The 12,309-nt window shown below is 44.9% G+C and overlaps 1 protein-coding gene and 1 non-coding gene across 2 annotated transcripts in view; both read right to left on the bottom strand.

Moving 5' to 3' along the window:
* Positions 1-12,309, bottom strand: part of LOC126214952 (tyrosine-protein kinase Fer-like) — a 118,754-nt gene that overhangs the window by 93,745 nt on the left and 12,700 nt on the right. The gene's annotated exons all lie outside the window — the stretch shown is intronic.
* On the bottom strand, positions 6,618-6,692 carry Trnat-ugu (transfer RNA threonine (anticodon UGU)). The gene has a single exon. It is a non-coding gene; the product is annotated as a tRNA-Thr (tRNA).

Genomic DNA, 12,309 nt, shown 5'->3' with positions numbered 1-12,309 from the left:
GTAGCCTGGTGGAGTGGAAAAGGTGTGTTTGGCGCGCAAGTGGAAACTCGTCCTTTGTGACGGGTAAGGAGGCTGGGCTGAGCAGTGCTGTGGTTAACATCTCCCTATCAGCAGTGGTTCGTTGTGGCTCATATTCGTGGAGTTTTGAGGCCAGAAGAGCTTGAGAGGAGTATTTACGGGCGTTGGATTCTGTATTTGATGATATTATTAGCCTGGAATGGTTTTTCGCCTTGTAAAAATGTAATTCCAACGCCTATAAGAACTGTAACATGGCGAGCCCAACAGCACTGCCATGGTTGCAACGCCACCAGGCTAACAGCCACTGCAAATTACGCCCCCAGTACCACCTGACTTCCACTAAATTGTTTACATTTGCCACACTGTAAATGGACCCGGTATTTGTGAAATTTTGTTAATTTTTATAATAATTGCGGTTAGCTAAGAACTCTGTCTTGCATCCATGATTATCCCAATTCACGAACTTGGACAGGAGTTCTATCCTAGCGAATGTAATTGCGAGTGTCATAAATTATTATGAAAAGACTTATTCGGCAGCTGTAGAAATAGTTGTGATAGCTTTCTGTTGTGTGCAGTTATACAGTTCAGTTTTATAGTTTGGGAAATACTCCACTTCCAGTGCATTTTTAAGCCAGTCGGTAGTTATTTCCTTAAACGATTTTAACTGTTGCATTTATGCACTTTGATCAGAATTGCGAAGTTTTATCAGCATTCATTTCATGAGGAAGTATTTGGAATTGAATTTAGTGTTGTGTTGCCATTTGCACATCAAATTATGTTTTGCGTATATTAAAAGACTGCTTATCAAAGCACATTTGTAATTTAAAGGGTTATAGTTTTTTGTAGTTTACTTAATTAACAATTATTGATGAGAATACTTACCATTCCTCTTACATACTTGTGTAGTTTTCTTAATGAACATGGTTCTTCAAACCATGAAAGTTTAAGGGTCCTCATGTACATCTACCTCTATATCTACATCCATACTCCGCAAGCCACCCGACGGTGTGTGGCGGAGGGTACCTTGAGTACCTCTATCGGTTCTCCCTTCTATTCCAGTCTCGTATTGTTCGTGGAAAGAAAGAATGTCGGTATGCCTCTGTGTCGGGTATAATCCCTCTGATTTTATCCTCATGGTCTCTTCGCGAGATATATGTAGGAGGGAGCAATATACTGCTTGACTCCTCGGTGAAGGAATGTTGAAACTTCAACAAAAGCCCGTACCGAGCTACTGAGCGTCTCTCTTGCAGAGTCTTCCACTGGAGTTTATCCATCATCTCCGTAACGCTTTCGCGATTACTAAATGATCCTGTAACGAAGCGCGCTGCTCTCCGTTGGATCTTCTCTATCTCTTCTATCAACACTATCTGGTACGGATCCCACACTGCTGAGCAGTATTCAAGCAGTGGGCGAACAAGTGAACTGTAACCTACTTCCTTTGTTTTCGGACTGCATTTCCTTAGGTGTCTTCCATTGAATCTCAGTCTGGCATCTGCTTTACCGACCATCAACTTTATATGGTCGTTCTATTTTAAATCACTCCTAATGCCTACTCTCAGATAATTTATGGAATTAACTGCTTCCATTTGCTCACGTATTAATTGATAAAGGATCTTTCTTTCTATGTATTCGCAGCACATTACACTTGTCTAAATTGAGATTCAACTGCCATTCCCTGAACCATGCGTCAATTCGTTGCAGATCCTCCTGCATTTCAGTACAATGTTCCATTGATACAACCTCTCGATATACTACAGCATCATCCGCAAAAAGCCTCAGTGAACTTCCGATGCTATCCAAAAGGTCATTTATATATGCTGTGAATAGCAACGGTCCTACGACACTCCCCTGCGGCACACCTGAAATCATTCTTACTTCGGAAGACTTCTCTCCATTGAGAATGACATGCTGCGTTCTTTTCTCTAGGAACTCTTCAATCCAATCATACAATTGGTCTGATAGTCCATATGCTCTTACTTTGTTCATTAAACGACTGTGGGGAACTGTATCGAATGCCCTGCGGAAGTCAAGAAACACAGCATCTACATGGGAACCCGTGTCTATGGCCCTCTGAGTCTCGTGGACGAATAGCGCGAGCTGGGTTTCACACGATCGTCTTTTTCGAAACCCATGCTGATTCCTACAGAGTAGATTTCTAGTCTCCAGAAAAGTCATTATACTCGAACATAAAACGTGTTCCAAAATTCTACATCTGATCGACGTTAGAGATATAGGTCTATAGTTCTGCACATCTGTTCGACGTCCCTTCTTGAAAACGGGGATGACCTGTGCCCTTTTCCAATCTTTTGGAACGCTACGCTCTTCTAGAGACCTACGGTACACCGCTGTAAGAAGGGGGGCAAGTTCCTTCGCGTACTCTGTGTAAAATCGAACTGGTATCCCATCAGGTCCAGCGACCTTTCCTCTTTTGAGCGATTTTAATGTAATTAAATTTACTAGGCTAGTTAGGCAATGAAGCAATGCAAAGCTTCCGTCAGAGCCACTGTAGTTAGATTTGTATTCTGTTTAATTGGTTGAAACCGAGTTTAAAAAAGAAATATTTACTGTGTTAGCTATTCTATTCTAAGTTGGTTAATGCACAGGTATAGAGACTGTGTACTAAGCAATGAAGTTATATAGTATGATCATTAACAGATCTCCTGATTTAAATCATTTCATACTTTTCCCTCTTTAGTATTGCTAGTTGTTTTCAGGCGGGTTGACGATTGGTTCTGTAAGCTGCTGCACATAGTTCATTCAAGTTACATATTGTTGAGAGGCATATGTTACTGTTTGCTATCTTATTGGCCATTTGTCTGACTTACTATTTAGTAGCACATTTATCTATAAGGATAGGTTACTGTGTTGTAGTGTGAACAGATATAAGAAAGACTTAAGTGTGTGTCAAGGAAGGTTAGGTTAGCCACAGCACTGCTTTCTGCTTTATTACATTGCTTGACACAAGAATGCGTAATCAGGCTGGCGACCGTTATTAATATGCGATGTTACAACTTGTGCTGGGAGAAAAAATGGTTCAAATGGCTCTAAGCACTATGGGACTTAACATCTGAGGTCATCAGTCACGTAGAACTTAGAACTACTTAACCCCAACTAACCTAAGGACATCACACACATCCATGCCCGAAGCACGATTCGAACCTGCGACTGTGGCAGCAGCGCGGTTCTGGACTGAAGCGCGTAGAACCGCTCGGCCACAGCGGCCGGCGTTCTGGGAGAACGTTTGTTCCCTGACCCACTTAGTTAGTGTTAGTCATACTCTGACGAAGTGTGTAGCGTTGCTCTTGGGGGGCGAAAAGTAAAATAATTGTTATTTTATATTTTGTGAAAAATGTCGAAAAAGTGAATATTTTGGTGGGTCACTTGGCAACAGAATCAGGGATTGATTACTCTATTATAATAACATACGTTGGGCATTAAATACCTGGTTGGCATATTTTGAGCAAGAGCACCAGATTGATTTATTTGAGACCGTTCGGAAGAAACATTATCATTTCTGTGCATTTTTATAGTCGCGATGTCGTCATACCCGGAACAATACTACGGGACCAGAAGATTTATAGACTTTAAAAGAAATGCATTACTACACAATTAAAAAAAGAGCTGATTCAGAAATAATAGGAAAATGATAATGTTCCTTCTGCTTCATGTTGCGTTCGGCCCATCAGCGTGATTGCAGTTTCTGGTGATGACCTAACACAAAATAATTAACATTCAAGTAAATGAGGCGATGGAAATCATCAAGGTTAATTTACTAAAATAAGCACACTTATCTTTAACATACGTTTTTTAATGCTACGACCCTTTCATATTAAATTACAATAGATGACCATTGTGGTTAAATACTTTATACATAACAGTCAAAATGTCCTCTTGATGCTGTCTGTTCGTAATCAATTACAAGTAACTACATGTTTTCTGATTGTAAAAATAATTAACATATTTACTGAATATTTTCACATAAAATATAAAATACCGATGCAGAACGCAGCAAGTCCGCGTCCGCCTTTCATGGAATACAAACAGTAAAAGGTGAGGCGCCCAATGCCTCATTTGTCTTTAAACAACAGAATTCTTTTTATATCATAAATCGATACATGTACATAGAGATTTACAGGCACCGCGCAAGAACGGCAAAGATACAGAATAATAGATTCTGTCGCTGCTATGCGATGGTTCATTTCTTGTACTTTACAATTGTTCGATAACTTTAGGCCATCAGGCGTTTACTATTGAGCGTATATTAACGTTTGTGAGGCGAAAATTGCTAATATTACAAGTGTTACGGAAACGAATCCCGGTTTGATCGTTATGTTTCCATTAGGTTATCTCACGGCCACAACTTCTCAAAAATTCCTCGCAGATGTTTAACGTTAGCATCGATTGCCGTTTGACGTGGTCGGTGTAACCGTTACAGGTGGTAATGTCAGTAGGAAGAAGAAAGCTCCTAAGGTGACCAAGGGTTACCTAACTTTGGAAAATGGTAAAATTCAGTGAGCAGAAAGTGCAAAATACACCCATGTAATGGCTAGGCTGATACGCCTTTGGAAAGTGAGTGGACTCTAATGACAGAAAAACAGCAAAAAAAATTTAGTAACATGTGAAGCAAGGGGGCCATAAGCAACGTTAAACCGGAAAAATGACAGTAACGATAATAACTTACCCATGAAGAAACCGCCCCGTGAACACAAATCGGGCCTGTTTGTAACACTTTGAGCACATCCTCTCATGCCAACAATTAGACTGGCAAGCAAGTGGCGAAGTCCCGTGGAGCTTTATGGAGGAAAATCTCAGCAGGTGGCGCGCTACAACTTAACTAGCCGATTTCTAAGGCTTAAACAAAAATATTCAGTAAGTACACTGCAGGCCGTTAAAATTACTACACCACAAAGATGACGTGCTACAGACGCGAAATTTAACCGATAGGAAGAAGATGCTGTGATATGCAAATGATTAGCTTTTCAGAGCATTCACACAAGGTTGGCGCCGGTGGCGACACCTACAACGTACTGACATGAGGAAAGTTTCCAACCGATTTCTCATAGACAAACAGCAGTTGACCGGCGTTTCCTGGTGAAACGTTGTTATGATGCCTCATGTAAGGAGGAGAAATACGTACCATCACGTTTCCGACTTTGATAATGGTCGGATTGTAGCCTATCGCGATTGTGGTTGTGGTTTATCATATCGCGACATTGCTGCTCGCGTTGGTCGAGATCCAATGACTGTTAGCAGAATATGGAATCGGTGGGTTTAGGAGGGTAATACGGAAAGCCGTGCTGGACCCAAACGGCCTCGTATCACTAGCAGTCGAGATGACAGGCATCTTATCCTCATGGCTGTAACGGATCGTGCAGCTCGGAGGCCGTGGCTGCGGTTACCGTTGACGCCGCATCACAGACAGGAGCGCCTGCGATGGTGTACTCAACGACGAACCTCGGTACACGAATGGCAAAACGTCATTTTTTTTTTTCGGATGAATCCAGGTTCTGTTTACAGCATCATGATGGTCGCATCCGTGTTTGGCGACATCGCGGTGAACGCACATTGGAAGCGTGTATTCGCCATCGTCGTACTGGCGTATCACCTTGCGTGGTGGTATGGGGTGCGATTGGTTACACATCTCGGTCACCTCTTGTTCGCATTGACGGCACTTTGAACAGAGGACGTTACATTTCAGATGTGTTACGACTCGTGGCTCTACCCTTCATTCGATCCCTGCGAAATCCTACATTTCAGCAGGATAATGCACGACCGCATGTTGCAGGTCGTGTATGGGCCTTTCTGGATACAGAAAATGTTCGACTGCTGCCCTGGCCAGCACATTCTCCAGATCTCCCACCAATTGAAAGCGTCTGGTTAATGGTGGCCGAGCAACTGGCTCATCACAATACGCCAGTCACTACTCTTGATGAACTGTGGTATCGCGTTGAAGCTGCATGGGCAGCTGTACCTGTACACGCCATCCAAGCTCTGTTTGACTCAATGCCCAGGCGTATCAAGGCCGTTATTACTGCCAGAGGTGGTTGTTCTGGATACTGATTTCTCAGGATCTATGCACCCAAAGTGGGTGAAAATGTAATCACATGTCAGTTCTAGTATAATATATTTGTCCAATGAATGCCCGTTTATCATCTGCATTTCTTCTTGGTGTAGCAATTTTAATGGCCAGTAGTGTAACGTAGGTGGCAAGCTCATTTAAAGATACGCTTCATTATATCCAAAGATGTTTGTTTAAAAATCTATTACGTTTTCTGTACCATTTCCACCGCGGTAGTCAAGGAATGGTGTAATTTTAATTTATATATTTATACACATTTAGGGGAGGAGGGGGGTAGGATGTCAAACGGGCCCACTTCGAGCAGGAGAGGCACCATAGGGCATTTAAATTAGCACAGTCTATACTTTTACACATAAATTCATAAAACTTGGTTAGCATGACCAGGATGGATTCAGGATTGACACTCATAGCAGTGGAAGTTCAAATCGTACAAACTGCTTGAAATGAAATGATAATTAAATAGACACCCTAGCTGCAAGCAGGCGTTGATACACTTCATTGGGGACATGTTGAAAATGTGTGCCCCGACCGGGACTCGAACCCGGGATCTCCTGCTTACATGGCAGACGCTCTATCCATCTGAGCCACCGCGGGCACAGAGGATAGTGCGTCTGCAGGGACTTATCCCTTGCACGCTCCCCGTGAGATCCACATTCCCAACATGTCCACAACACTACATTTGTAGTGCGCTTAATAGATGTTTGCCCATCATACTCATTACTCGTGGCAGATTAATCTACCAAGTCCCGTACGAGTTCGGGCATAGCGTGTGCGTTCGCACAAGAAGGTCAAAGGCCGGGAACCCATATTTTTAACTTTATATGACGGTAGTATCTGTTCCCGAAAGAACAGTTACCGTCGATGACCATGCAGCTTTGCTCGAAATGAAATGATAATTAAATAGACACCCTAGCTGCAAGCAGGCGTTGATACACTTTATTGGGTACATGTTGAAAATGTGTGCCCCGACCGGGACTCTAACCCGGGACCTCCTGCTTACATGGCAGATGCTCTATCCATCTGAGCCACCGCGGGCACAGAGGATAGTGCGTCTGCAGGAACTTATCCCTTGCACGCTCCCCGTGAGACTGCTTGAGTTGTAAATGACATAGTTCTGAAGTAACATAACGAAATGTAGCGTCCCGTAATCAGATATGACCTCATCCAATCACCTTTATCATCGTGATGGTTGTGTTAATCCCTCCTACATAACCTCTGCGTCACCAGTGTGTGATTCAAACTGTGGCTCCTCTGCATGCTAACTGTTGCCATTAAAATATGGCCTCAAAAATCCGTAAAAAGTACGGCATTTGTAAGTATAGCTCTACCGGTACGTTTTCCCAGTGCAGCAGGCGCTTTTGGTATTATCTTATCTATACTTGCTGTCTTTTCTCAGACCATACTGATAACACATCAAATATTAGCCAGATAAGAGGCACGTCTGTGAGATTCACAAACTACACGTCAGAGTGCACAGGAATTTGCTTCGTTAGGAGGTAATTCGACTTGCAGTCTTGTCGTCCTAGAATTGGTTACCAAAGTATCAATAGTATGCTAGACACTATAGAGACTACAGTACGCCTTTCAGTGAAGTGGCATACCTCTGATCACTTATGAAGATTATTAATCGCGGGTTAAATGGTTCAAAACGGTTCAAATGGCTCTAATCACTATGGGACTTAAATCTGAGGTCATCAGTCCCATAGAACTACCCAAACCTAACTAACCTGACGACATCGCACACGTACGTGCCCGAGGCGGGAGTCGAACCTGCGATCGTAGCAGCTGCGTGGTTCCGGACTGAAGCGCCTAGAACCGGCAGTAGACCGCTCCATTCGCACCATCAACAGAAGACGCTCTGTTAACGGTATACTACGCCTTCCACATCGCTGGCAACGGGTTACGATACGGCGTAAGAAAGCCTCTCCGCGCCGCTCGACCACAGCGGCCGGCAGGGTTAAATTCTCTCATGAAGTCCGAGTATAGATTTAAGCGTCAGGAAGTCGCTTCTGAAAGTATTTGTATGGAGTGTAGCCATGTATGGAAGTGAAACGTGTACGATAAATTGTTTGGACAAGAAGAGAATAGAAGCTTTCGAAATGTGGTGCTACAGAAGAATGCTGAAGATTAGATGGGTAGATCATATAACTAATGAGGAGGTATTGAATAGAATCTGGGAGTAGAGAAATTGGAGGCACAACTTGACTAGGAGAAGTGATCACTTGGTAGGCAATATTCTGAGGCATCCAGGGATCACCAATTTAGTATTGGAGGGCAGCGTGGACGGTAAAAATCGTAGAGGGAGAGCAAGAGATGAATATACTAAACAGATTCAGAAGGATGTAGGTTGCAGTAGTTACTTACACACAGGATAGGATAGCTTGGTGAGCTGCATCAAACCAGTCTCTGTACTAAAGATCACAACAACATATATGAGAGTTGGAACTTACATAGTGGCAGTTACTTATTCATGACCGATAGAAAAGAGTTACATGTTTGCACCTGTTACTGTCCTTCAAAGTAGTCACCAGCGTTGTGTAGGACCCGTTGCCAGCGATGTGGAAGGCGTAGTATACCGTTAACAGAGCCTGTTCTGTTGATGGTGCGACTGGAGCGGTCTACTGCCTGTCGAATCTCTGGAACAGTTCTGAAGCGAATGCCACGAACTGGTACCTTCATCTTCCGAATCAAATCAAAGTCACAAGCACCTAAGCTCTGGGAGTATGGTGGATGGTACAGAACTTCCCAGTGCCATCGACCGAACAGAGCAGCCACAGCTTGCGCTGTATGCCCCCGCGCATTGTCGTGCAAAATGATGGGTCGGTTGCGCAGAAAGTGTCGCCGCTTCTTTCGCAAAGCTGGTTGCAGGTGATGCTCCAAAAACTAACAGTAATATTGCGCTTTGGCGGTCTGCCGTGGAGGAACGTAATGCGATAGGACAACACCATCACAGTCGTACACGAGAATCACCATAACTTCCACCATACTGGGGCTCTGACGCACTTCCGACCCATAATGACGCCATTCGTTGGACTGCCGTTTCAGTTTTGGCTCTTTCAATGTGGCCCATGTCTCATCCAGTATCACGTTACGGCGTAAGAAAGCCTGTCCTTCGCTCTCATAGCGCTCCAAGTGCGTCTGAGCAGCGTCGCAACGCATCCTTTTCTGAATTTCATGCGGAACCCATCGTGATGCAATTTTTCACATGCCCAGGCGTTCCTTCAGGATGCGAAGCACAGTCGTATGTGCTAATCCGGTTTCGAGGGCGAGCTCACGACCCGTGTGGCGTCGATCACTGTCCACTAACGCGGCAACAGCATGCACTTCTTCTTCAGAGACGCTAGGACAACCTGCCGATGCATGTCTGCCACAGTTTTCCGACCTTCGTTGAAGGCTTTTACCCAAAGTGCCACTGTGCTATACAGCAATGCCAATTCCCCGTGCCCCTTGATGACACTGTCGTGCTGTACGACCTGTGGCACATTCAATCTCGATCCACCTCCGTTGTTCCTGTTTCAAAAACATGGTGACACCGTTAAGTCAGACCGCTCTCTCACAAGTGCCTGTTTTTCCCTCGATTGTGTGCACGCCGGTGATGTTGGACGGGCGAGTCCATTTGCTAGGAGGTAAGGTAGGAATGACAACAACGTGTGCTATCAGCGACAATAGTAGATTCCATATCATAGTGTCTCCACAGCAGTGTTGATATATACGTAGGTTATAACTTATATATATATACACTCCTGGAAATTGAAATAAGAACACCGTGAATTCATTGTCCCAGGAAGGGGAAACTTTATTGACACATTCCTGGGGTCAGATACATCACATGATCACACTGACAGAACCACAGGCACATAGACACAGGCAACAGAGCATGCACAATGTCGGCACTAGTACAGTGTATATCCACCTTTCGCAGCAATGCAGGCTGCTATTCTCCCATGGAGACGAAGTAGAGATGCTGGATGTAGTCCTGTGGAACGGCTTGCCATGCCACTTCCACCTGGCGCCTCAGTTGGACCAGCGTTCGTGCTGGACGTGCAGACCGCGTGAGACGACGCTTCATCCAGTCCCAAACATGCTCAATGGGGGACAGATCCGGAGATCTTGCTGGCCAGGGTAGTTGACTTACACCTTCTAGAGCACGTTGGGTGGCACGGGATACATGCGGACGTGCATTGTCCTGTTGGAACAGCAAGTTCCCTCGCCGGTCTAGGAATGGTAGAACGATGGGTTCGATGACGGTTTGGATGTACCGTGCACTATTCAGTGTCCCCTCGACGATCACCAGTGGTGTACGGCCAGTGTAGGAGATCGCTCCCCACACCATGATGCCGGGTGTTGGCCCTGTGTGCCTCGGTCGTATGCAGTCCTGATTGTGGCGCTCACCTGCACGGCGCCAAACACGCATACGACCATCATTGGCACCAAGGCAGAAGCGACTCTCATCGCTGAAGACGACACGTCCCCATTCGTCCCTCCATTCACGCCTGTCGCGACACCACTGGAGGCGGGCTGCACGATGTTGGGGCGTGAGCGGAAGACGGCCTAACGGTGTGCGGGACCGTAGCCCAGCTTCATGGAGATGGTTGCGAATGGTCCTCGCCGATACCCCAGGAGCAACAGTGTCCCTAATTTGCTGGGAAGTGGCGGTGCGGTCCTCTACGGCACTGCGTAGGATCCTACGGTCTTGGCGTGCATCCGTGCGTCGCTGCGGTCCGGTCCCAGGTCGACGGGCACGTGCACCTTCCGCCGACCACTGGAGACAACATCGATGTACTGTAGAGACCTCACGCCCCACGTGTTGAGCAATTCGGCGGTACGTCCACCCGGCCTCCCGCATGCCCGCTATACGCCCTCGCTCAAAGTCCGTCAACTGCACATACGGTTCACGTCCACGCTGTCGCGGCATGCTACCAGTGTTAAAGACTGCGATGGAGCTCCGTATGCCACGGAAAACTGGCTGACACTGACGGCGGCGGTACACAAATGCTGCGCAGCTAGCGCCATTCGACGGCCAACAACGCGGTTCCTGGTGTGTCCGCTGTGCCGTGCGTGTGATCATTGCTTGTACAGCCCTAGCCCTCTCGCAGTGTCCGGAGCAAGTATGGTGGGTCTGACACACCGGTGTCAATGTGTTCTTTTTTCCATTTCCAGGAGTGTATGTTGCAGAAACTACAGTGATTCATGGCCATATGAAAATCAGAGAGATTGAAAAGCAGGAAAGAAAAATTCTGAGGAAAATGTATAGACCTGTGTTTCGGGAAGGAATTTGGATGAAGGGACCAACTAGAGAAATTTGCAAAGACATAAAACAATAACAGACACATATTAGAATGAGAAGAATTTTTATGGACATATCAGCAGGATGAATGAAAGCAGGCTCACAAGACAAATCTTTGAGATAGTAAACAAGAGCAAACACAAGACAAAGTGGGTCACTGAAGCAGAAGAAGACATTAAAGAACTGGGGATCACACAAGACAACATAAACAATAGAGAACACTTTAGAAACATCATACAGAAACACACGCTTAACAACAACATACGGAGAACAGAATGGGAAAAAGATGGTCGGAAGAATGCAAGAGAGAACACAGTGAATGTATGAAGAGAATCTGGGTAGAATGAAGAAAGAAGAAGAAATCATGACTACTCAAGCTCAATTGCTCTCTCAAAACTTCAGAGCATATATATTACAGTCAAAACCCGTTTTTATTTAGAACGCGTTCTTACTAGTTAAAACTAGTTTTTACTGAGCCACTTCGTCAAAATGAGTTTTGCCTAGTTCAAACTAGTTTTAACTGACTTTCATCAGTATGTACTGTACTTCCTCGATTCACGTGACCAAATTATAAATTTTCACAATCAACATGTGTGGGCTTGAAAGGTGGCTACACTGAGCCACAGCGCCAGAGATCGCGCTAGAGAGTATTGTTCCGCCGCCTCCACTGGCAGTGATTATTGAGAACTCGTAGTGGGCAGTGCTTGTCGAGGACTCGTAGTAGTCAGTTCGTGTTCAGATGTGCTAGTAGGGAGTGCTTGCTGAGATGTGATACTGAAAAGTTCTTGTTGAGATGTGGTAATAGCGAGTCGGTGTGGAGATATATTGTAATGATTAGAGTGATTTTGGTCAATATATGAAGGTAACGAAACTTGATTTATTTTTCATTATTTCCATGTTTTAAATAATGCGTCATTACAGGTTC

The sequence above is a fragment of the Schistocerca nitens genome, chromosome 12 (assembly GCF_023898315.1).
Source record: "Schistocerca nitens isolate TAMUIC-IGC-003100 chromosome 12, iqSchNite1.1, whole genome shotgun sequence".
NCBI classification, from domain to species: Eukaryota; Metazoa; Arthropoda; class Insecta; order Orthoptera; family Acrididae; genus Schistocerca; species Schistocerca nitens.
Note: the sequence above shows the minus strand (reverse complement) of the source record. Positions and strands in the feature narration are given on the sequence as shown.